Source organism: Melospiza melodia, chromosome 21 (genome assembly GCF_035770615.1).
Source record: "Melospiza melodia melodia isolate bMelMel2 chromosome 21, bMelMel2.pri, whole genome shotgun sequence".
Lineage (NCBI taxonomy): Eukaryota > Metazoa > Chordata > Aves > Passeriformes > Passerellidae > Melospiza > Melospiza melodia.
This window is the reverse complement of record NC_086214.1, coordinates 36828-62281: the sequence shown is the minus strand read 5'-3', so window position 1 is coordinate 62281 and position 25454 is coordinate 36828.

Genomic DNA, 25454 nt, shown 5'->3' with positions numbered 1-25454 from the left:
CTGGCACAGTTTTTCCTAGCCAGACATAGTGGAAAAGCTTGTTGCCGAGGTGTAGATGAGAAGAGGAGCTAAAGAGGAAGGTAGGATGCTCTCCGGAGGTAAGAGCCGCTGCCGGGCGTCTTTCGGCAGAAGCCGCGCTAAGGAGAGCACTGTGAGCGGCACAATCGTCTTTGCGCGAAGAAGCCGCTTCTTGGGCTCCGGCAGCCGGCGAGAGCGGCAGCTTCGGGAAGGTGAAGAAGCAAGCTGTACAACACTGGGATTGTGTGCGCACCTTGCCAACTGATAGAAAACAGTACCTTTGCACTCTCCTGACTTTTCCAATCACAGGAACATTCGATTGGAAGCTGTTTTGGACAACTTTTCTTTTCTTCCTGCCAAACACTTGGCAGACATCCGTGCAACTTCTAGAACACGATGGGAGATGTTTTCTGTGCTGGCACAGTTTTTCCTAGCCAGACATAGTGGAAAAGCTTGTTGCCGAGGTGTAGATGAGAAGAGGAGCTAAAGAGGAAGGTAGGATGCTCTCCGGAGGTAAGAGCCGCTGCCGGGCGTCTTTCGGCAGAAGCCGCGCTAAGGAGAGCACTGTGAGCGGCACAATCGTCTTTGCGCGAAGAAGCCGCTTCTTGGGCTCCGGCAGCCGGCGAGAGCGGCAGCTTCGGGAAGGTGAAGAAGCAAGCTGTACAACACTGGGATTGTGTGCGCACCTTGCCAACTGATAGAAAACAGTACCTTTGCACTCTCCTGACTTTTCCAATCACAGGAACATTCGATTGGAAGCTGTTTTGGACAACTTTTCTTTTCTTCCTGCCAAACACTTGGCAGACATCCGTGCAACTTCTAGAACACGAGGGGAGATGTTTTCTGTGCTGGCACAGTTTTTCCTAGCCAGACATAGTGGAAAAGCTTGTTGCCGAGGTGTAGATGAGAAGAGGAGCTAAAGAGGAAGGTAGGATGCTCTCCGGAGGTAAGAGCCGCTGCCGGGCGTCTTTCGGCAGAAGCCGCGCTAAGGAGAGCACTGTGAGCGGCACAATCGTCTTTGCGCGAAGAAGCCGCTTCTTGGGCTCCGGCAGCCGGCGAGAGCGGCAGCTTCGGGAAGGTGAAGAAGCAAGCTGTACAACACTGGGATTGTGTGCGCACCTTGCCAACTGATAGAAAACAGTACCTTTGCACTCTCCTGACTTTTCCAATCACAGGAACATTCGATTGGAAGCTGTTTTGGGCAACTTTTCTTTTCTTCCTGCCAAACACTTGGCAGACATCCGTGCAACTTCTAGAACACGAGGGGAGATGTTTTCTGTGCTGGCACAGTTTTTCCTAGCCAGACATAGTGGAAAAGCTTGTTGCCGAGGTGTAGATGAGAAGAGGAGCTAAAGAGGAAGGTAGGATGCTCTCCGGAGGTAAGAGCCGCTGCCGGGCGTCTTTCGGCAGAAGCCGCGCTAAGGAGAGCACTGTGAGCGGCACAATCGTCTTTGCGCGAAGAAGCCGCTTCTTGGGCTCCGGCAGCCGGCGAGAGCGGCAGCTTCGGGAAGGTGAAGAAGCAAGCTGTACAACACTGGGATTGTGTGCGCACCTTGCCAACTGATAGAAAACAGTACCTTTGCACTCTCCTGACTTTTCCAATCACAGGAACATTCGATTGGAAGCTGTTTTGGACAACTTTTCTTTTCTTCCTGCCAAACACTTGGCAGACATCCGTGCAACTTCTAGAACACGAGGGGAGATGTTTTCTGTGCTGGCACAGTTTTTCCTAGCCAGACATAGTGGAAAAGCTTGTTGCCGAGGTGTAGATGAGAAGAGGAGCTAAAGAGGAAGGTAGGATGCTCTCCGGAGGTAAGAGCCGCTGCCGGGCGTCTTTCGGCAGAAGCCGCGCTAAGGAGAGCACTGTGAGCGGCACAATCGTCTTTGCGCGAAGAAGCCGCTTCTTGGGCTCCGGCAGCCGGCGAGAGCGGCAGCTTCGGGAAGGTGAAGAAGCAAGCTGTACAACACTGGGATTGTGTGCGCACCTTGCCAACTGATAGAAAACAGTACCTTTGCACTCTCCTGACTTTTCCAATCACAGGAACATTCGATTGGAAGCTGTTTTGGACAACTTTTCTTTTCTTCCTGCCAAACACTTGGCAGACATCCGTGCAACTTCTAGAACACGATGGGAGATGTTTTCTGTGCTGGCACAGTTTTTCCTAGCCAGACATAGTGGAAAAGCTTGTTGCCGAGGTGTAGATGAGAAGAGGAGCTAAAGAGGAAGGTAGGATGCTCTCCGGAGGTAAGAGCCGCTGCCGGGCGTCTTTCGGCAGAAGCCGCGCTAAGGAGAGCACTGTGAGCGGCACAATCGTCTTTGCGCGAAGAAGCCGCTTCTTGGGCTCCGGCAGCCGGCGAGAGCGGCAGCTTCGGGAAGGTGAAGAAGCAAGCTGTACAACACTGGGATTGTGTGCGCACCTTGCCAACTGATAGAAAACAGTACCTTTGCACTCTCCTGACTTTTCCAATCACAGGAACATTCGATTGGAAGCTGTTTTGGACAACTTTTCTTCCTGCCAAACACTTGGCAGACATCCGTGCAACTTCTAGAACACGATGGGAGATGTTTTCTGTGCTGGCACAGTTTTTCCTAGCCAGACATAGTGGAAAAGCTTGTTGCCGAGGTGTAGATGAGAAGAGGAGCTAAAGAGGAAGGTAGGATGCTCTCCGGAGGTAAGAGCCGCTGCCGGGCGTCTTTCGGCAGAAGCCGCGCTAAGGAGAGCACTGTGAGCGGCACAATCGTCTTTGCGCGAAGAAGCCGCTTCTTGGGCTCCGGCAGCCGGCGAGAGCGGCAGCTTCGGGAAGGTGAAGAAGCAAGCTGTACAACACTGGGATTGTGTGCGCACCTTGCCAACTGATAGAAAACAGTACCTTTGCACTCTCCTGACTTTTCCAATCACAGGAACATTCGATTGGAAGCTGTTTTGGACAACTTTTCTTTTCTTCCTGCCAAACACTTGGCAGACATCCGTGCAACTTCTAGAACACGATGGGAGATGTTTTCTGTGCTGGCACAGTTTTTCCTAGCCAGACATAGTGGAAAAGCTTGTTGCCGAGGTGTAGATGAGAAGAGGAGCTAAAGAGGAAGGTAGGATGCTCTCCGGAGGTAAGAGCCGCTGCCGGGCGTCTTTCGGCAGAAGCCGCGCTAAGGAGAGCACTGTGAGCGGCACAATCGTCTTTGCGCGAAGAAGCCGCTTCTTGGGCTCCGTCAGCCGGCGAGAGCGGCAGCTTCGGGAAGGTGAAGAAGCAAGCTGTACAACACTGGGATTGTGTGCGCACCTTGCCAACTGATAGAAAACAGTACCTTTGCACTCTCCTGACTTTTCCAATCACAGGAACATTCGATTGGAAGCTGTTTTGGGCAACTTTTCTTTTCTTCCTGCCAAACACTTGGCAGTCATCCGTGCAACTTCTAGAACACGAGGGGAGATGTTTTCTGTGCTGGCACAGTTTTTCCTAGCCAGACATAGTGGAAAAGCTTGTTGCCGAGGTGTAGATGAGAAGAGGAGCTAAAGAGGAAGGTAGGATGCTCTCCGGAGGTAAGAGCCGCTGCCGGGCGTCTTTCGGCAGAAGCCGCGCTAAGGAGAGCACTGTGAGCGGCACAATCGTCTTTGCGCGAAGAAGCCGCTTCTTGGGCTCCGGCAGCCGGCGAGAGCGGCAGCTTCGGGAAGGTGAAGAAGCAAGCTGTACAACACTGGGATTGTGTGCGCACCTTGCCAACTGATAGAAAACAGTACCTTTGCACTCTCCTGACTTTTCCAATCACAGGAACATTCGATTGGAAGCTGTTTTGGACAACTTTTCTTTTCTTCCTGCCAAACACTTGGCAGACATCCGTGCAACTTCTAGAACACGATGGGAGATGTTTTCTGTGTTGGCACAGTTTTTCCTAGCCAGACATAGTGGAAAAGCTTGTTGCCGAGGTGTAGATGAGAAGAGGAGCTAAAGAGGAAGGTAGGATGCTCTCCGGAGGTAAGAGCCGCTGCCGGGCGTCTTTCGGCAGAAGCCGCGCTAAGGAGAGCGCTGTGAGCGGCACAATCGTCTTTGCGCGAAGAAGCCGCTTCTTGGGCTCCGGCAGCCGGCGAGAGCGGCAGCTTCGGGAAGGTGAAGAAGCAAGCTGTACAACACTGGGATTGTGTGCGCACCTTGCCAACTGATAGAAAACAGTACCTTTGCACTCTCCTGACTTTTCCAATCACAGGAACATTCGATTGGAAGCTGTTTTGGACAACTTTTCTTTTCTTCCTGCCAAACACTTGGCAGACATCCGTGCAACTTCTAGAACACGATGGGAGATGTTTTCTGTGCTGGCACAGTTTTTCCTAGCCAGACATAGTGGAAAAGCTTGTTGCCGAGGTGTAGATGAGAAGAGGAGCTAAAGAGGAAGGTAGGATGCTCTCCGGAGGTAAGAGCCGCTGCCGGGCGTCTTTCGGCAGAAGCCGCGCTAAGGAGAGCACTGTGAGCGGCACAATCGTCTTTGCGCGAAGAAGCCGCTTCTTGGGCTCCGGCAGCCGGCGAGAGCGGCAGCTTCGGGAAGGTGAAGAAGCAAGCTGTACAACACTGGGATTGTGTGCGCACCTTGCCAACTGATAGAAAACAGTACCTTTGCACTCTCCTGACTTTTCCAATCACAGGAACATTCGATTGGAAGCTGTTTTGGACAACTTTTCTTTTCTTCCTGCCAAACACTTGGCAGACATCCGTGCAACTTCTAGAACACGATGGGAGATGTTTTCTGTGTTGGCACAGTTTTTCCTAGCCAGACATAGTGGAAAAGCTTGTTGCCGAGGTGTAGATGAGAAGAGGAGCTAAAGACGAAGGTAGGATGCTCTCCGGAGGTAAGAGCCGCTGCCGGGCGTCTTTCGGCAGAAGCCGCGCTAAGGAGAGCGCTGTGAGCGGCACAATCGTCTTTGCGCGAAGAAGCCGCTTCTTGGGCTCCGGCAGCCGGCGAGAGCGGCAGCTTCGGGAAGGTGAAGAAGCAAGCTGTACAACACTGGGATTGTGTGCGCACCTTGCCAACTGATAGAAAACAGTACCTTTGCACTCTCCTGACTTTTCCAATCACAGGAACATTCGATTGGAAGCTGTTTTGGGCAACTTTTCTTTTCTTCCTGCCAAACACTTGGCAGACATCCGTGCAACTTCTAGAACACGATGGGAGATGTTTTCTGTGCTGGCACAGTTTTTCCTAGCCAGACATAGTGGAAAAGCTTGTTGCCGAGGTGTAGATGAGAAGAGGAGCTAAAGAGGAAGGTAGGATGCTCTCCGGAGGTAAGAGCCGCTGCCGGGCGTCTTTCGGCAGAAGCCGCGCTAAGGAGAGCACTGTGAGCGGCACAATCGTCTTTGCGCGAAGAAGCCGCTTCTTGGGCTCCGGCAGCCGGCGAGAGCGGCAGCTTCGGGAAGGTGAAGAAGCAAGCTGTACAACACTGGGATTGTGTGCGCACCTTGCCAACTGATAGAAAACAGTACCTTTGCACTCTCCTGACTTTTCCAATCACAGGAACATTCGATTGGAAGCTGTTTTGGGCAACTTTTCTTTTCTTCCTGCCAAACACTTGGCAGACATCCGTGCAACTTCTAGAACACGATGGGAGATGTTTTCTGTGCTGGCACAGTTTTTCCTAGCCAGACATAGTGGAAAAGCTTGTTGCCGAGGTGTAGATGAGAAGAGGAGCTAAAGAGGAAGGTAGGATGCTCTCCGGAGGTAAGAGCCGCTGCCGGGCGTCTTTCGGCAGAAGCCGCGCTAAGGAGAGCACTGTGAGCGGCGCAATCGTCTTTGCGCGAAGAAGCCGCTTCTTGGGCTCCGGCAGCCGGCGAGAGCGGCAGCTTCGGGAAGGTGAAGAAGCAAGCTGTACAACACTGGGATTGTGTGCGCACCTTGCCAACTGATAGAAAACAGTACCTTTGCACTCTCCTGACTTTTCCAATCACAGGAACATTCGATTGGAAGCTGTTTTGGACAACTTTTCTTTTCTTCCTGCCAAACACTTGGCAGACATCCGTGCAACTTCTAGAACACGAGGGGAGATGTTTTCTGTGCTGGCACAGTTTTTCCTAGCCAGACATAGTGGAAAAGCTTGTTGCCGAGGTGTAGATGAGAAGAGGAGCTAAAGAGGAAGGTAGGATGCTCTCCGGAGGTAAGAGCCGCTGCCGGGCGTCTTTCGGCAGAAGCCGCGCTAAGGAGAGCACTGTGAGCGGCACAATCGTCTTTGCGCGAAGAAGCCGCTTCTTGGGCTCCGGCAGCCGGCGAGAGCGGCAGCTTCGGGAAGGTGAAGAAGCAAGCTGTACAACACTGGGATTGTGTGCGCACCTTGCCAACTGATAGAAAACAGTACCTTTGCACTCTCCTGACTTTTCCAATCACAGGAACATTCGATTGGAAGCTGTTTTGGGCAACTTTTCTTTTCTTCCTGCCAAACACTTGGCAGACATCCGTGCAACTTCTAGAACACGAGGGGAGATGTTTTCTGTGCTGGCACAGTTTTTCCTAGCCAGACATAGTGGAAAAGCTTGTTGCCGAGGTGTAGATGAGAAGAGGAGCTAAAGAGGAAGGTAGGATGCTCTCCGGAGGTAAGAGCCGCTGCCGGGCGTCTTTCGGCAGAAGCCGCGCTAAGGAGAGCACTGTGAGCGGCACAATCGTCTTTGCGCGAAGAAGCCGCTTCTTGGGCTCCGGCAGCCGGCGAGAGCGGCAGCTTCGGGAAGGTGAAGAAGCAAGCTGTACAACACTGGGATTGTGTGCGCACCTTGCCAACTGATAGAAAACAGTACCTTTGCACTCTCCTGACTTTTCCAATCACAGGAACATTCGATTGGAAGCTGTTTTGGACAACTTTTCTTTTCTTCCTGCCAAACACTTGGCAGACATCCGTGCAACTTCTAGAACACGAGGGGAGATGTTTTCTGTGCTGGCACAGTTTTTCCTAGCCAGACATAGTGGAAAAGCTTGTTGCCGAGGTGTAGATGAGAAGAGGAGCTAAAGAGGAAGGTAGGATGCTCTCCGGAGGTAAGAGCCGCTGCCGGGCGTCTTTCGGCAGAAGCCGCGCTAAGGAGAGCACTGTGAGCGGCACAATCGTCTTTGCGCGAAGAAGCCGCTTCTTGGGCTCCGGCAGCCGGCGAGAGCGGCAGCTTCGGGAAGGTGAAGAAGCAAGCTGTACAACACTGGGATTGTGTGCGCACCTTGCCAACTGATAGAAAACAGTACCTTTGCACTCTCCTGACTTTTCCAATCACAGGAACATTCGATTGGAAGCTGTTTTGGACAACTTTTCTTTTCTTCCTGCCAAACACTTGGCAGACATCCGTGCAACTTCTAGAACACGATGGGAGATGTTTTCTGTGCTGGCACAGTTTTTCCTAGCCAGACATAGTGGAAAAGCTTGTTGCCGAGGTGTAGATGAGAAGAGGAGCTAAAGAGGAAGGTAGGATGCTCTCCGGAGGTAAGAGCCGCTGCCGGGCGTCTTTCGGCAGAAGCCGCGCTAAGGAGAGCGCTGTGAGCGGCACAATCGTCTTTGCGCGAAGAAGCCGCTTCTTGGGCTCCGGCAGCCGGCGAGAGCGGCAGCTTCGGGAAGGTGAAGAAGCAAGCTGTACAACACTGGGATTGTGTGCGCACCTTGCCAACTGATAGAAAACAGTACCTTTGCACTCTCCTGACTTTTCCAATCACAGGAACATTCGATTGGAAGCTGTTTTGGACAACTTTTCTTCCTGCCAAACACTTGGCAGACATCCGTGCAACTTCTAGAACACGATGGGAGATGTTTTCTGTGCTGGCACAGTTTTTCCTAGCCAGACATAGTGGAAAAGCTTGTTGCCGAGGTGTAGATGAGAAGAGGAGCTAAAGAGGAAGGTAGGATGCTCTCCGGAGGTAAGAGCCGCTGCCGGGCGTCTTTCGGCAGAAGCCGCGCTAAGGAGAGCACTGTGAGCGGCACAATCGTCTTTGCGCGAAGAAGCCGCTTCTTGGGCTCCGGCAGCCGGCGAGAGCGGCAGCTTCGGGAAGGTGAAGAAGCAAGCTGTACAACACTGGGATTGTGTGCGCACCTTGCCAACTGATAGAAAACAGTACCTTTGCACTCTCCTGACTTTTCCAATCACAGGAACATTCGATTGGAAGCTGTTTTGGACAACTTTTCTTTTCTTCCTGCCAAACACTTGGCAGACATCCGTGCAACTTCTAGAACACGATGGGAGATGTTTTCTGTGCTGGCACAGTTTTTCCTAGCCAGACATAGTGGAAAAGCTTGTTGCCGAGGTGTAGATGAGAAGAGGAGCTAAAGAGGAAGGTAGGATGCTCTCCGGAGGTAAGAGCCGCTGCCGGGCGTCTTTCGGCAGAAGCCGCGCTAAGGAGAGCACTGTGAGCGGCACAATCGTCTTTGCGCGAAGAAGCCGCTTCTTGGGCTCCGTCAGCCGGCGAGAGCGGCAGCTTCGGGAAGGTGAAGAAGCAAGCTGTACAACACTGGGATTGTGTGCGCACCTTGCCAACTGATAGAAAACAGTACCTTTGCACTCTCCTGACTTTTCCAATCACAGGAACATTCGATTGGAAGCTGTTTTGGACAACTTTTCTTTTCTTCCTGCCAAACACTTGGCAGACATCCGTGCAACTTCTAGAACACGAGGGGAGATGTTTTCTGTGCTGGCACAGTTTTTCCTAGCCAGACATAGTGGAAAAGCTTGTTGCCGAGGTGTAGATGAGAAGAGGAGCTAAAGAGGAAGGTAGGATGCTCTCCGGAGGTAAGAGCCGCTGCCGGGCGTCTTTCGGCAGAAGCCGCGCTAAGGAGAGCACTGTGAGCGGCACAATCGTCTTTGCGCGAAGAAGCCGCTTCTTGGGCTCCGGCAGCCGGCGAGAGCGGCAGCTTCGGGAAGGTGAAGAAGCAAGCTGTACAACACTGGGATTGTGTGCGCACCTTGCCAACTGATAGAAAACAGTACCTTTGCACTCTCCTGACTTTTCCAATCACAGGAACATTCGATTGGAAGCTGTTTTGGCAACTTTTCTTTTCTTCCTGCCAAACACTTGGCAGTCATCCGTGCAACTTCTAGAACACGAGGGGAGATGTTTTCTGTGCTGGCACAGTTTTTCCTAGCCAGACATAGTGGAAAAGCTTGTTGCCGAGGTGTAGATGAGAAGAGGAGCTAAAGAGGAAGGTAGGATGCTCTCCGGAGGTAAGAGCCGCTGCCGGGCGTCTTTCGGCAGAAGCCGCGCTAAGGAGAGCACTGTGAGCGGCACAATCGTCTTTGCGCGAAGAAGCCGCTTCTTGGGCTCCGGCAGCCGGCGAGAGCGGCAGCTTCGGGAAGGTGAAGAAGCAAGCTGTACAACACTGGGATTGTGTGCGCACCTTGCCAACTGATAGAAAACAGTACCTTTGCACTCTCCTGACTTTTCCAATCACAGGAACATTCGATTGGAAGCTGTTTTGGACAACTTTTCTTTTCTTCCTGCCAAACACTTGGCAGACATCCGTGCAACTTCTAGAACACGAGGGGAGATGTTTTCTGTGCTGGCACAGTTTTTCCTAGCCAGACATAGTGGAAAAGCTTGTTGCCGAGGTGTAGATGAGAAGAGGAGCTAAAGAGGAAGGTAGGATGCTCTCCGGAGGTAAGAGCCGCTGCCGGGCGTCTTTCGGCAGAAGCCGCGCTAAGGAGAGCACTGTGAGCGGCACAATCGTCTTTGCGCGAAGAAGCCGCTTCTTGGGCTCCGGCAGCCGGCGAGAGCGGCAGCTTCGGGAAGGTGAAGAAGCAAGCTGTACAACACTGGGATTGTGTGCGCACCTTGCCAACTGATAGAAAACAGTACCTTTGCACTCTCCTGACTTTTCCAATCACAGGAACATTCGATTGGAAGCTGTTTTGGACAACTTTTCTTTTCTTCCTGCCAAACACTTGGCAGACATCCGTGCAACTTCTAGAACACGATGGGAGATGTTTTCTGTGTTGGCACAGTTTTTCCTAGCCAGACATAGTGGAAAAGCTTGTTGCCGAGGTGTAGATGAGAAGAGGAGCTAAAGAGGAAGGTAGGATGCTCTCCGGAGGTAAGAGCCGCTGCCGGGCGTCTTTCGGCAGAAGCCGCGCTAAGGAGAGCGCTGTGAGCGGCACAATCGTCTTTGCGCGAAGAAGCCGCTTCTTGGGCTCCGGCAGCCGGCGAGAGCGGCAGCTTCGGGAAGGTGAAGAAGCAAGCTGTACAACACTGGGATTGTGTGCGCACCTTGCCAACTGATAGAAAACAGTACCTTTGCACTCTCCTGACTTTTCCAATCACAGGAACATTCGATTGGAAGCTGTTTTGGACAACTTTTCTTTTCTTCCTGCCAAACACTTGGCAGACATCCGTGCAACTTCTAGAACACGATGGGAGATGTTTTCTGTGCTGGCACAGTTTTTCCTAGCCAGACATAGTGGAAAAGCTTGTTGCCGAGGTGTAGATGAGAAGAGGAGCTAAAGAGGAAGGTAGGATGCTCTCCGGAGGTAAGAGCCGCTGCCGGGCGTCTTTCGGCAGAAGCCGCGCTAAGGAGAGCACTGTGAGCGGCACAATCGTCTTTGCGCGAAGAAGCCGCTTCTTGGGCTCCGGCAGCCGGCGAGAGCGGCAGCTTCGGGAAGGTGAAGAAGCAAGCTGTACAACACTGGGATTGTGTGCGCACCTTGCCAACTGATAGAAAACAGTACCTTTGCACTCTCCTGACTTTTCCAATCACAGGAACATTCGATTGGAAGCTGTTTTGGACAACTTTTCTTTTCTCCTGCCAAACACTTGGCAGACATCCGTGCAACTTCTAGAACACGATGGGAGATGTTTTCTGTGTTGGCACAGTTTTTCCTAGCCAGACATAGTGGAAAAGCTTGTTGCCGAGGTGTAGATGAGAAGAGGAGCTAAAGAGGAAGGTAGGATGCTCTCCGGAGGTAAGAGCCGCTGCCGGGCGTCTTTCGGCAGAAGCCGCGCTAAGGAGAGCGCTGTGAGCGGCACAATCGTCTTTGCGCGAAGAAGCCGCTTCTTGGGCTCCGGCAGCCGGCGAGAGCGGCAGCTTCGGGAAGGTGAAGAAGCAAGCTGTACAACACTGGGATTGTGTGCGCACCTTGCCAACTGATAGAAAACAGTACCTTTGCACTCTCCTGACTTTTCCAATCACAGGAACATTCGATTGGAAGCTGTTTTGGGCAACTTTTCTTTTCTTCCTGCCAAACACTTGGCAGACATCCGTGCAACTTCTAGAACACGATGGGAGATGTTTTCTGTGCTGGCACAGTTTTTCCTAGCCAGACATAGTGGAAAAGCTTGTTGCCGAGGTGTAGATGAGAAGAGGAGCTAAAGAGGAAGGTAGGATGCTCTCCGGAGGTAAGAGCCGCTGCCGGGCGTCTTTCGGCAGAAGCCGCGCTAAGGAGAGCACTGTGAGCGGCGCAATCGTCTTTGCGCGAAGAAGCCGCTTCTTGGGCTCCGGCAGCCGGCGAGAGCGGCAGCTTCGGGAAGGTGAAGAAGCAAGCTGTACAACACTGGGATTGTGTGCGCACCTTGCCAACTGATAGAAAACAGTACCTTTGCACTCTCCTGACTTTTCCAATCACAGGAACATTCGATTGGAAGCTGTTTTGGACAACTTTTCTTTTCTTCCTGCCAAACACTTGGCAGACATCCGTGCAACTTCTAGAACACGAGGGGAGATGTTTTCTGTGCTGGCACAGTTTTTCCTAGCCAGACATAGTGGAAAAGCTTGTTGCCGAGGTGTAGATGAGAAGAGGAGCTAAAGAGGAAGGTAGGATGCTCTCCGGAGGTAAGAGCCGCTGCCGGGCGTCTTTCGGCAGAAGCCGCGCTAAGGAGAGCACTGTGAGCGGCACAATCGTCTTTGCGCGAAGAAGCCGCTTCTTGGGCTCCGGCAGCCGGCGAGAGCGGCAGCTTCGGGAAGGTGAAGAAGCAAGCTGTACAACACTGGGATTGTGTGCGCACCTTGCCAACTGATAGAAAACAGTACCTTTGCACTCTCCTGACTTTTCCAATCACAGGAACATTCGATTGGAAGCTGTTTTGGACAACTTTTCTTTTCTTCCTGCCAAACACTTGGCAGACATCCGTGCAACTTCTAGAACACGAGGGGAGATGTTTTCTGTGCTGGCACAGTTTTTCCTAGCCAGACATAGTGGAAAAGCTTGTTGCCGAGGTGTAGATGAGAAGAGGAGCTAAAGAGGAAGGTAGGATGCTCTCCGGAGGTAAGAGCCGCTGCCGGGCGTCTTTCGGCAGAAGCCGCGCTAAGGAGAGCACTGTGAGCGGCACAATCGTCTTTGCGCGAAGAAGCCGCTTCTTGGGCTCCGGCAGCCGGCGAGAGCGGCAGCTTCGGGAAGGTGAAGAAGCAAGCTGTACAACACTGGGATTGTGTGCGCACCTTGCCAACTGATAGAAAACAGTACCTTTGCACTCTCCTGACTTTTCCAATCACAGGAACATTCGATTGGAAGCTGTTTTGGACAACTTTTCTTTTCTTCCTGCCAAACACTTGGCAGACATCCGTGCAACTTCTAGAACACGAGGGGAGATGTTTTCTGTGCTGGCACAGTTTTTCCTAGCCAGACATAGTGGAAAAGCTTGTTGCCGAGGTGTAGATGAGAAGAGGAGCTAAAGAGGAAGGTAGGATGCTCTCCGGAGGTAAGAGCCGCTGCCGGGCGTCTTTCGGCAGAAGCCGCGCTAAGGAGAGCACTGTGAGCGGCACAATCGTCTTTGCGCGAAGAAGCCGCTTCTTGGGCTCCGGCAGCCGGCGAGAGCGGCAGCTTCGGGAAGGTGAAGAAGCAAGCTGTACAACACTGGGATTGTGTGCGCAGCTTGCCAACTGATAGAAAACAGTACCTTTGCACTCTCCTGACTTTTCCAATCACAGGAACATTCGATTGGAAGCTGTTTTGGACAACTTTTCTTCCTGCCAAACACTTGGCAGACATCCGTGCAACTTCTAGAACACGATGGGAGATGTTTTCTGTGCTGGCACAGTTTTTCCTAGCCAGACATAGTGGAAAAGCTTGTTGCCGAGGTGTAGATGAGAAGAGGAGCTAAAGAGGAAGGTAGGATGCTCTCCGGAGGTAAGAGCCGCTGCCGGGCGTCTTTCGGCAGAAGCCGCGCTAAGGAGAGCACTGTGAGCGGCACAATCGTCTTTGCGCGAAGAAGCCGCTTCTTGGGCTCCGGCAGCCGGCGAGAGCGGCAGCTTCGGGAAGGTGAAGAAGCAAGCTGTACAACACTGGGATTGTGTGCGCACCTTGCCAACTGATAGAAAACAGTACCTTTGCACTCTCCTGACTTTTCCAATCACAGGAACATTCGATTGGAAGCTGTTTTGGGCAACTTTACTTTTCTTCCTGCCAAACACTTGGCAGACATCCGTGCAACTTCTAGAACACGATGGGAGATGTTTTCTGTGCTGGCACAGTTTTTCCTAGCCAGACATAGTGGAAAAGCTTGTTGCCGTGAGGTAGATGAGAAGAGGAGCTAAAGAGGAAGGTAGGATGCTCTCCGGAGGTAAGAGCCGCTGCCGGGCGTCTTTCGGCAGAAGCCGCGCTAAGGAGAGCACTGTGAGCGGCACAATCGTCTTTGCGCGAAGAAGCCGCTTCTTGGGCTCCGGCAGCCGGCGAGAGCGGCAGCTTCGGGAAGGTGAAGAAGCAAGCTGTACAACACTGGGATTGTGTGCGCACCTTGCCAACTGATAGAAAACAGTACCTTTGCACTCTCCTGACTTTTCCAATCACAGGAACATTCGATTGGAAGCTGTTTTGGGCAACTTTACTTTTCTTCCTGCCAAACACTTGGCAGACATCCGTGCAACTTCTAGAACACGATGGGAGATGTTTTCTGTGCTGGCACAGTTTTTCCTAGCCAGACATAGTGGAAAAGCTTGTTGCCGAGGTGTAGATGAGAAGAGGAGCTAAAGAGGAAGGTAGGATGCTCTCCGGAGGTAAGAGCCGCTGCCGGGCGTCTTTCGGCAGAAGCCGCGCTAAGGAGAGCACTGTGAGCGGCACAATCGTCTTTGCGCGAAGAAGCCGCTTCTTGGGCTCCGGCAGCCGGCGAGAGCGGCAGCTTCGGGAAGGTGAAGAAGCAAGCTGTACAACACTGGGATTGTGTGCGCACCTTGCCAACTGATAGAAAACAGTACCTTTGCACTCTCCTGACTTTTCCAATCACAGGAACATTCGATTGGAAGCTGTTTTGGACAACTTTTCTTTTCTTCCTGCCAAACACTTGGCAGACATCCGTGCAACTTCTAGAACACGAGGGGAGATGTTTTCTGTGCTGGCACAGTTTTTCCTAGCCAGACATAGTGGAAAAGCTTGTTGCCGAGGTGTAGATGAGAAGAGGAGCTAAAGAGGAAGGTAGGATGCTCTCCGGAGGTAAGAGCCGCTGCCGGGCGTCTTTCGGCAGAAGCCGCGCTAAGGAGAGCACTGTGAGCGGCACAATCGTCTTTGCGCGAAGAAGCCGCTTCTTGGGCTCCGGCAGCCGGCGAGAGCGGCAGCTTCGGGAAGGTGAAGAAGCAAGCTGTACAACACTGGGATTGTGTGCGCACCTTGCCAACTGATAGAAAACAGTACCTTTGCACTCTCCTGACTTTTCCAATCACAGGAACATTCGATTGGAAGCTGTTTTGGACAACTTTTCTTTTCTTCCTGCCAAACACTTGGCAGACATCCGTGCAACTTCTAGAACACGATGGGAGATGTTTTCTGTGCTGGCACAGTTTTTCCTAGCCAGACATAGTGGAAAAGCTTGTTGCCGTGAGGTAGATGAGAAGAGGAGCTAAAGAGGAAGGTAGGATGCTCTCCGGAGGTAAGAGCCGCTGCCGGGCGTCTTTCGGCAGAAGCCGCGCTAAGGAGAGCGCTGTGAGCGGCACAATCGTCTTTGCGCGAAGAAGCCGCTTCTTGGGCTCCGGCAGCCGGCGAGAGCGGCAGCTTCGGGAAGGTGAAGAAGCAAGCTGTACAACACTGGGATTGTGTGCGCACCTTGCCAACTGATAGAAAACAGTACCTTTGCACTCTCCTGACTTTTCCAATCACAGGAACATTCGATTGGAAGCTGTTTTGGACAACTTTTCTTTTCTTCCTGCCAAACACTTGGCAGACATCCGTGCAACTTCTAGAACACGATGGGAGATGTTTTCTGTGCTGGCACAGTTTTTCCTAGCCAGACATAGTGGAAAAGCTTGTTGCCGAGGTGTAGATGAGAAGAGGAGCTAAAGAGGAAGGTAGGATGCTCTCCGGAGGTAAGAGCCGCTGCCGGGCGTCTTTCGGCAGAAGCCGCGCTAAGGAGAGCGCTGTGAGCGGCACAATCGTCTTTGCGCGAAGAAGCCGCTTCTTGGGCTCCGGCAGCCGGCGAGAGCGGCAGCTTCGGGAAGGTGAAGAAGCAAGCTGTACAACACTGGGATTGTGTGCGCACCTTGCCAACTGATAGAAAACAGTACCTTTGCACTCTCCTGACTTTTCCAATCACAGGAACATTCGATTGGAAGCTGTTTTGGACAACTTTTCTTTTCTTCCTGCCAAACACTTGGCAGACATCCGTGCAACTTCTAGAACACGATGGGAGATGTTTTCTGTGCTGGCACAGTTTTTCCTAGCCAGACATAGTGGAAAAGCTTGTTGCCGAGGTGTAGATGAGAAGAGGAGCTAAAGAGGAAGGTAGGATGCTCTCCGGAGGTAAGAGCCGCTGCCGGGCGTCTTTCGGCAGAAGCCGCGCTAAGGAGAGCACTGTGAGCGGCACAATCGTCTTTGCGCGAAGAAGCCGCTTCTTGGGCTCCGGCAGCCGGCGAGAGCGGCAGCTTCGGGAAGGTGAAGAAGCAAGCTGTACAACACTGGGATTGTGTGCGCACCTTGCCAACTGATAGAAAACAGTACCTTTGCACTCTCCTGACTTTTCCAATCACAGGAACATTCGATTGGAAGCTGTTTTGGACAACTTTTCTTTTCTTCCTGCCAAACACTTGGCAGACATCCGTGCAACTTCTAGAACACGATGGGAGATGTTTTCTGTGCTGGCACAGTTTTTCCTAGCCAGACATAGTGGAAAAGCTTGTTGCCGAGGTGTAGATGAGAAGAGGAGCTAAAGAGGAAGGTAGGATGCTCTCCGGAGGTAAGAGCCGCTGCCGGGCGTCTTTCGGCAGAAGCCGCGCTAAGGAGAGCACTGTGAGCGGCACAATCGTCTTTGCGCGAAGAAGCCGCTTCTTGGGCTCCGGCAGCCGGCGAGAGCGGCAGCTTCGGGAAGGTGAAGAAGCAAGCTGTACAACACTGGGATTGTGTGCGCACCTTGCCAACTGATAGAAAACAGTACCTTTGCACTCTCCTGACTTTTCCAATCACAGGAACATTCGATTGGAAGCTGTTTTGGGCAACTTTTCTTTTCTTCCTGCCAAACACTTGGCAGACATCCGTGCAACTTCTAGAACACGATGGGAGATGTTTTCTGTGCTGGCACAGTTTTTCCTAGCCAGACATAGTGGAAAAGCTTGTTGCCGTGAGGTAGATGAGAAGAGGAGCTAAAGAGGAAGGTAGGATGCTCTCCGGAGGTAAGAGCCGCTGCCGGGCGTCTTTCGGCAGAAGCCGCGCTAAGGAGAGCACTGTGAGCGGCACAATCGTCTTTGCGCGAAGAAGCCGCTTCTTGGGCTCCGGCAGCCGGCGAGAGCGGCAGCTTCGGGAAGGTGAAGAAGCAAGCTGTACAACACTGGGATTGTGTGCGCACCTTGCCAACTGATAGAAAACAGTACCTTTGCACTCTCCTGACTTTTCCAATCACAGGAACATTCGATTGGAAGCTGTTTTGGACAACTTTTCTTTTCTTCCTGCCAAACACTTGGCAGACATCCGTGCAACTTCTAGAACACGATGGGAGATGTTTTCTGTGCTGGCACAGTTTTTCCTAGCCAGACATAGTGGAAAAGCTTGTTGCCGAGGTGTAGATGAGAAGAGGAGCTAAAGAGGAAGGTAGGATGCTCTCCGGAGGTAAGAGCCGCTGCCGGGCGTCTTTCGGCAGAAGCCGCGCTAAGGAGAGCGCTGTGAGCGGCACAATCGTCTTTGCGCGAAGAAGCCGCTTCTTGGGCTCCGGCAGCCGGCGAGAGCGGCAGCTTCGGGAAGGTGAAGAAGCAAGCTGTACAACACTGGGATTGTGTGCGCACCTTGCCAACTGATAGAAAACAGTACCTTTGCACTCTCCTGACTTTTCCAATCACAGGAACATTCGATTGGAAGCTGTTTTGGACAACTTTTCTTTTCTTCCTGCCAAACACTTGGCAGACATCCGTGCAACTTCTAGAACACGATGGGAGATGTTTTCTGTGCTGGCACAGTTTTTCCTAGCCAGACATAGTGGAAAAGCTTGTTGCCGAGGTGTAGATGAGAAGAGGAGCTAAAGAGGAAGGTAGGATGCTCTCCGGAGGTAAGAGCCGCTGCCGGGCGTCTTTCGGCAGAAGCCGCGCTAAGGAGAGCACTGTGAGCGGCACAATCGTCTTTGCGCGAAGAAGCCGCTTCTTGGGCTCCGGCAGCCGGCGAGAGCGGCAGCTTCGGGAAGGTGAAGAAGCAAGCTGTACAACACTGGGATTGTGTGCGCACCTTGCCAACTGATAGAAAACAGTACCTTTGCACTCTCCTGACTTTTCCAATCACAGGAACATTCGATTGGAAGCTGTTTTGGACAACTTTTCTTTTCTTCCTGCCAAACACTTGGCAGACATCCGTGCAACTTCTAGAACACGATGGGAGATGTTTTCTGTGCTGGCACAGTTTTTCCTAGCCAGACATAGTGGAAAAGCTTGTTGCCGAGGTGTAGATGAGAAGAGGAGCTAAAGAGGAAGGTAGGATGCTCTCCGGAGGTAAGAGCCGCTGCCGGGCGTCTTTCGGCAGAAGCCGCGCTAAGGAGAGCACTGTGAGCGGCACAATCGTCTTTGCGCGAAGAAGCCGCTTCTTGGGCTCCGGCAGCAGGCGAGAGCGGCAGCTTCGGGAAGGTGAAGAAGCAAGCTGTACAACACTGGGATTGTGTGCGCACCTTGCCAACTGATAGAAAACAGTACCTTTGCACTCTCCTGACTTTTCCAATCACAGGAACATTCGATTGGAAGCTGTTTTGGGCAACTTTTCTTTTCTTCCTGCCAAACACTTGGCAGACATCCGTGCAACTTCTAGAACACGATGGGAGATGTTTTCTGTGCTGGCACAGTTTTTCCTAGCCAGACATAGTGGAAAAGCTTGTTGCCGAGGTGTAGATGAGAAGAGGAGCTAAAGAGGAAGGTAGGATGCTCTCCGGAGGTAAGAGCCGCTGCCGGGCGTCTTTCGGCAGAAGCCGCGCTAAGGAGAGCACTGTGAGCGGCACAATCGTCTTTGCGCGAAGAAGCCGCTTCTTGGGCTCCGGCAGCCGGCGAGAGCGGCAGCTTCGGGAAGGTGAAGAAGCAAGCTGTACAACACTGGGATTGTGTGCGCACCTTGCCAACTGATAGAAAACAGTACCTTTGCACTCTCCTGACTTTTCCAATCACAGGAACATTCGATTGGAAGCTGTTTTGGGCAACTTTTCTTTTCTTCCTGCCAAACACTTGGCAGACATCCGTGCAACTTCTAGAACACGATGGGAGATGTTTTCTGTGCTGGCACAGTTTTTCCTAGCCAGACATAGTGGAAAAGCTTGTTGCCGTGAGGTAGATGAGAAGAGGAGCTAAAGAGGAAGGTAGGATGCTCTCCGGAGGTAAGAGCCGCTGCCGGGCGTCTTTCGGCAGAAGCCGCGCTAAGGAGAGCACTGTGAGCGGCACAATCGTCTTTGCGCGAAGAAGCCGCTTCTTGGGCTCCGGCAGCCGGCGAGAGCGGCAGCTTCGGGAAGGTGAAGAAGCAAGCTGTACAACACTGGGATTGTGTGCGCACCTTGCCAACTGATAGAAAACAGTACCTTTGCACTCTCCTGACTTTTCCAATCACAGGAACATTCGATTGGAAGCTGTTTTGGGCAACTTTACTTTTCTTCCTGCCAAACACTTGGCAGACATCCGTGCAACTTCTAGAACACGATGGGAGATGTTTTCTGTGCTGGCACAGTTTTTCCTAGCCAGACATAGTGGAAAAGCTTGTTGCCGAGGTGTAGATGAGAAGAGGAGCTAAAGAGGAAGGTAGGATGCTCTCCGGAGGTAAGAGCCGCTGCCGGGCGTCTTTCGGCAGAAGCCGCGCTAAGGAGAGCACTGTGAGCGGCACAATCGTCTTTGCGCGAAGAAGCCGCTTCTTGGGCTCCGGCAGCCGGCGAGAGCGGCAGCTTCGGGAAGGTGAAGAAGCAAGCTGTACAACACTGGGATTGTGTGCGCACCTTGCCAACTGATAGAAAACAGTACCTTTGCACTCTCCTGACTTTTCCAATCACAGGAACATTCGATTGGAAGCTGTTTTGGACAACTTTTCTTTTCTTCCTGCCAAACACTTGGCAGACATCCGTGCAACTTCTAGAACACGAGGGGAGATGTTTTCTGTGCTGGCACAGTTTTTCCTAGCCAGACATAGTGGAAAAGCTTGTTGCCGAGGTGTAGATGAGAAGAGGAGCTAAAGAGGAAGGTAGGATGCTCTCCGGAGGTAAGAGCCGCTGCCGGGCGTCTTTCGGCAGAAGCCGCGCTAAGGAGAGCACTGTGAGCGGCACAATCGTCTTTGCGCGAAGAAGCCGCTTCTTGGGCTCCGGCAGCCGGCGAGAGCGGCAGCTTCGGGAAGGTGAAGAAGCAAGCTGTACAACACTGGGATTGTGTGCGCACCTTGCCAACTGATAGAAAACAGTACCTTTGCACTCTCCTGACTTTTCCAATCACAGGAACATTCGATTGGAAGCTGTTTTGGACAACTTTTCTTTTCTTCCTGCCAAACACTTGGCAGACATCCGTGCAACTTCTAGAACACGAGGGGAGATGTTTTCTGTGCTGGCACAGTTTTTCCTAGCCAGACATAGTGGAAAAGCTTGTTGCCGAGGTGTAGATGAGAAGAGGAGCTAAAGAGGAAGGTAGGATGCTCTCCGGAGGTAAGAGCCGCTGCCGGGCGTCTTTCGGCAGAAGCCGCGCTAAGGAGAGCACTGTGAGCGGCACAATCGTCTTTGCGCGAAGAAGCCGCTTCTTGGGCTCCGGCAGCCGGCGAGAGCGGCAGCTTCGGGAAGGTGAAGAAGCAAGCTGTACAACACTGGGATTGTGTGCGCACCTTGCCAACTGATAGAAAACAGTACCTTTGCACTCTCCTGACTTTTCCAATCACAGGAACATTCGATTGGAAGCTGTTTTGGACAACTTTTCTTTTCTTCCTGCCAAACACTTGGCAGACATCCGTGCAACTTCTAGAACACGATGGAAGATGTTTTCTGTGCTGGCACAGTTTTTCCTAGCCAGACATAGTGGAAAAGCTTGTTGCCGAGGTGTAGATGAGAAGAGGAGCTAAAGAGGAAGGTAGGATGCTCTCCGGAGGTAAGAGCCGCTGCCGGGCGTCTTTCGGCAGAAGCCGCGCTAAGGAGAGCACTGTGAGCGGCACAATCGTCTTTGCGCGAAGAAGCCGCTTCTTGGGCTCCGGCAGCCGGCGAGAGCGGCAGCTTCGGGAAGGTGAAGAAGCAAGCTGTACAACACTGGGATTGTGTGCGCACCTTGCCAACTGATAGAAAACAGTACCTTTGCACTCTCCTGACTTTTCCAATCACAGGAACATTCGATTGGAAGCTGTTTTGGGCAACTTTTCTTTTCTTCCTGCCAAACACTTGGCAGACATCCGTGCAACTTCTAGAACACGATGGAAGATGTTTTCTGTGCTGGCACAGTTTTTCCTAGCCAGACATAGTGGAAAAGCTTGTTGCCGAGGTGTAGATGAGAAGAGGAGCTAAAGAGGAAGGTAGGATGCTCTCCGGAGGTAAGAGCCGCTGCCGGGCGTCTTTCGGCAGAAGCCGCGCTAAGGAGAGCACTGTGAGCGGCACAATCGTCTTTGCGCGAAGAAGCCGCTTCTTGGGCTCCGGCAGCCGGCGAGAGCGGCAGCTTCGGGAAGGTGAAGAAGCAAGCTGTACAACACTGGGATTGTGTGCGCACCTTGCCAACTGATAGAAAACAGTACCTTTGCACTCTCCTGACTTTTCCAATCACAGGAACATTCGATTGGAAGCTGTTTTGGACAACTTTTCTTTTCTTCCTGCCAAACACTTGGCAGACATCCGTGCAACTTCTAGAACACGATGGGAGATGTTTTCTGTGCTGGCACAGTTTTTCCTAGCCAGACATAGTGGAAAAGCTTGTTGCCGAGGTGTAGATGAGAAGAGGAGCTAAAGAGGAAGGTAGGATGCTCTCCGGAGGTAAGAGCCGCTGCCGGGCGTCTTTCGGCAGAAGCCGCGCTAAGGAGAGCGCTGTGAGCGGCACAATCGTCTTTGCGCGAAGAAGCCGCTTCTTGGGCTCCGGCAGCCGGCGAGAGCGGCAGCTTCGGGAAGGTGAAGAAGCAAGCTGTACAACACTGGGATTGTGTGCGCACCTTGCCAACTGATAGAAAACAGTACCTTTGCACTCTCCTGACTTTTCCAATCACAGGAACATTCGATTGGAAGCTGTTTTGGGCAACTTTTCTTTTCTTCCTGCCAAACACTTGGCAGTCATCCGTGCAACTTCTAGAACACGATGGGAGATGTTTTCTGTGCTGGCACAGTTTTTCCTAGCCAGACATAGTGGAAAAGCTTGTTGCCGAGGTGTAGATGAGAAGAGGAGCTAAAGAGGAAGGTAGGATGCTCTCCGGAGGTAAGAGCCGCTGCCGGGCGTCTTTCGGCAGAAGCCGCGCTAAGGAGAGCACTGTGAGCGGCACAATCGTCTTTGCGCGAAGAAGCCGCTTCTTGGGCTCCGGCAGCCGGCGAGAGCGGCAGCTTCGGGAAGGTGAAGAAGCAAGCTGTACAACACTGGGATTGTGTGCGCACCTTGCCAACTGATAGAAAACAGTACCTTTGCACTCTCCTGACTTTTCCAATCACAGGAACATTCGATTGGAAGCTGTTTTGGACAACTTTTCTTTTCTTCCTGCCAAACACTTGGCAGACATCCGTGCAACTTCTAGAACACGATGGGAGATGTTTTCTGTGCTGGCACAGTTTTTCCTAGCCAGACATAGTGGAAAAGCTTGTTGCCGAGGTGTAGATGAGAAGAGGAGCTAAAGAGGAAGGTAGGATGCTCTCCGGAGGTAAGAGCCGCTGCCGGGCGTCTTTCGGCAGAAGCCGCGCTAAGGAGAGCACTGTGAGCGGCACAATCGTCTTTGCGCGAAGAAGCCGCTTCTTGGGCTCCGGCAGCCGGCGAGAGCGGCAGCTTCGGGAAGGTGAAGAAGCAAGCTGTACAACACTGGGATTGTGTGCGCACCTTGCCAACTGATAGAAAACAGTACCTTTGCACTCTCCTGACTTTTCCAATCACAGGAACATTCGATTGGAAGCTGTTTTGGACAACTTTTCTTTTCTTCCTGCCAAACACTTGGCAGACATCCGTGCAACTTCTAGAACACGATGGGAGATGTTTTCTGTGCTGGCACAGTTTTTCCTAGCCAGACATAGTGGAAAAGCTTGTTGCCGAGGTGTAGATGAGAAGAGGAGCTAAAGAGGAAGGTAGGATGCTCTCCGGAGGTAAGAGCCGCTGCCGGGCGTCTTTCGGCAGAAGCCGCGCTAAGGAGAGCACTGTGAGCGGCACAATCGTCTTTGCGCGAAGAAGCCGCTTCTTGGGCTCCGGCAGCCGGCGAGAGCGGCAGCTTCGGGAAGGTGAAGAAGCAAGCTGTACAACACTGGGATTGTGTGCGCACCTTGCCAACTGATAGAAAACAGTACCTTTGCACTCTCCTGACTTTTCCAATCACAGGAACATTCGATTGGAAGCTGTTTTGGACAACTTTTCTTTTCTTCCTGCCAAACACTTGGCAGACATCCGTGCAACTTCTAGAACACGATGGGAGATGTTTTCTGTGCTGGCACAGTTTTTCCTAGCCAGACATAGTGGAAAAGCTTGTTGCCGAGGTGTAGATGAGAAGAGGAGCTAAAGAGGAAGGTAGGATGCTCTCCGGAGGTAAGAGCCGCTGCCGGGCGTCTTTCGGCAGAAGCCGCGCTAAGGAGAGCACTGTGAGCGGCACAATCGTCTTTGCGCGAAGAAGCCGCTTCTTGGGCTCCGGCAGCCGGCGAGAGCGGCAGCTTCGGGAAGGTGAAGAAGCAAGCTGTACAACACTGGGATTGTGTGCGCACCTTGCCAACTGATAGAAAACAGTACCTTTGCACTCTCCTGACTTTTCCAATCACAGGAACATTCGATTGGAAGCTGTTTTGGACAACTTTTCTTTTCTTCCTGCCAAACACTTGGCAGACATCCGTGCAACTTCTAGAACACGTGGGGAGATGTTTTCTGTGCTGGCACAGTTTTTCCTAGCCAGACATAGTGGGAAAGCTTGTTGCCGAGGTGTAGATGAGAAGAGGAGCTAAAGAGGAAGGTAGGATGCTCTCCGGAGGTAAGAGCCGCTGCCGGGCGTCTTTCGGCAGAAGCCGCGCTAAGGAGAGCACTGTGAGCGGCACAATCGTCTTTGCGCGAAGAAGCCGCTTCTTGGGCTCCGGCAGCCGGCGAGAGCGGCAGCTTCGGGAAGGTGAAGAAGCAAGCTGTACAACACTGGGATTGTGTGCGCACCTTGCCAACTGATAGAAAACAGTACCTTTGCACTCTCCTGACTTTTCCAATCACAGGAACATTCGATTGGAAGCTGTTTTGGACAACTTTTCTTTTCTTCCTGCCAAACACTTGGCAGACATCCGTGCAACTTCTAGAACACGAGGGGAGATGTTTTCTGTGCTGGCACAGTTTTTCCTAGCCAGACATAGTGGAAAAGCTTGTTGCCGAGGTGTAGATGAGAAGAGGAGCTAAAGAGGAAGGTAGGATGCTCTCCGGAGGTAAGAGCCGCTGCCGGGCGTCTTTCGGCAGAAGCCGCGCTAAGGAGAGCACTGTGAGCGGCACAATCGTCTTTGCGCGAAGAAGCCGCTTCTTGGGCTCCGGCAGCCGGCGAGAGCGGCAGCTTCGGGAAGGTGAAGAAGCAAGCTGTACAACACTGGGATTGTGTGCGCACCTTGCCAACTGATAGAAAACAGTACCTTTGCACTCTCCTGACTTTTCCAATCACAGGAACATTCGATTGGAAGCTGTTTTGGGCAACTTTTCTTTTCTTCCTGCCAAACACTTGGCAGACATCCGTGCAACTTCTAGAACACGATGGGAGATGTTTTCTGTGCTGGCACAGTTTTTCCTAGCCAGACATAGTGGAAAAGCTTGTTGCCGTGAGGTAGATGAGAAGAGGAGCTAAAGACGAAGGTAGGATGCTCTCCGGAGGTAAGAGCCGCTGCCGGGCGTCTTTCGGCAGAAGCCGCGCTAAGGAGAGCGCTGTGAGCGGCACAATCGTCTTTGCGCGAAGAAGCCGCTTCTTGGGCTCCGGCAGCCGGCGAGAGCGGCAGCTTCGGGAAGGTGAAGAAGCAAGCTGTACAACACTGGGATTGTGTGCGCACCTTGCCAACTGATAGAAAACAGTACCTTTGCACTCTCCTGACTTTTCCAATCACAGGAACATTCGATTGGAAGCTGTTTTGGACAACTTTTCTTTTCTTCCTGCCAAACACTTGGCAGACATCCGTGCAACTTCTAGAACACGATGGGAGATGTTTTCTGTGCTGGCACAGTTTTTCCTAGCCAGACATAGTGGAAAAGCTTTTTGCCGAGGTGTAGATGAGAAGAGGAGCTAAAGAGGAAGGTAGGATGCTCTCCGGAGGTAAGAGCCGCTGCCGGGCGTCTTTCGGCAGAAGCCGCGCTAAGGAGAGCACTGTGAGCGGCACAATCGTCTTTGCGCGAAGAAGCCGCTTCTTGGGCTCCGGCAGCCGGCGAGAGCGGCAGCTTCGGGAAGGTGAAGAAGCAAGCTGTACAACACTGGGATTGTGTGCGCACCTTGCCAACTGATAGAAAACAGTACCTTTGCACTCTCCTGACTTTTCCAATCACAGGAACATTCGATTGGAAGCTGTTTTGGACAACTTTTCTTTTCTTCCTGCCAAACACTTGGCAGACATCCGTGCAACTTCTAGAACACGATGGGAGATGTTTTCTGTGCTGGCACAGTTTTTCCTAGCCAGACATAGTGGAAAAGCTTGTTGCCGAGGTGTAGATGAGAAGAGGAGCTAAAGAGGAAGGTAGGATGCTCTCCGGAGGTAAGAGCCGCTGCCGGGCGTCTTTCGGCAGAAGCCGCGCTAAGGAGAGCCCTGTGAGCGGCACAATCGTCTTTGCGCGAAGAAGCCGCTTCTTGGGCTCCGGCAGCCGGCGAGAGCGGCAGCTTCGGGAAGGTGAAGAAGCAAGCTGTACAACACTGGGATTGTGTGCGCACCTTGCCAACTGATAGAAAACAGTACCTTTGCACTCTCCTGACTTTTCCAATCACAGGAACATTCGATTGGAAGCTGTTTTGGACAA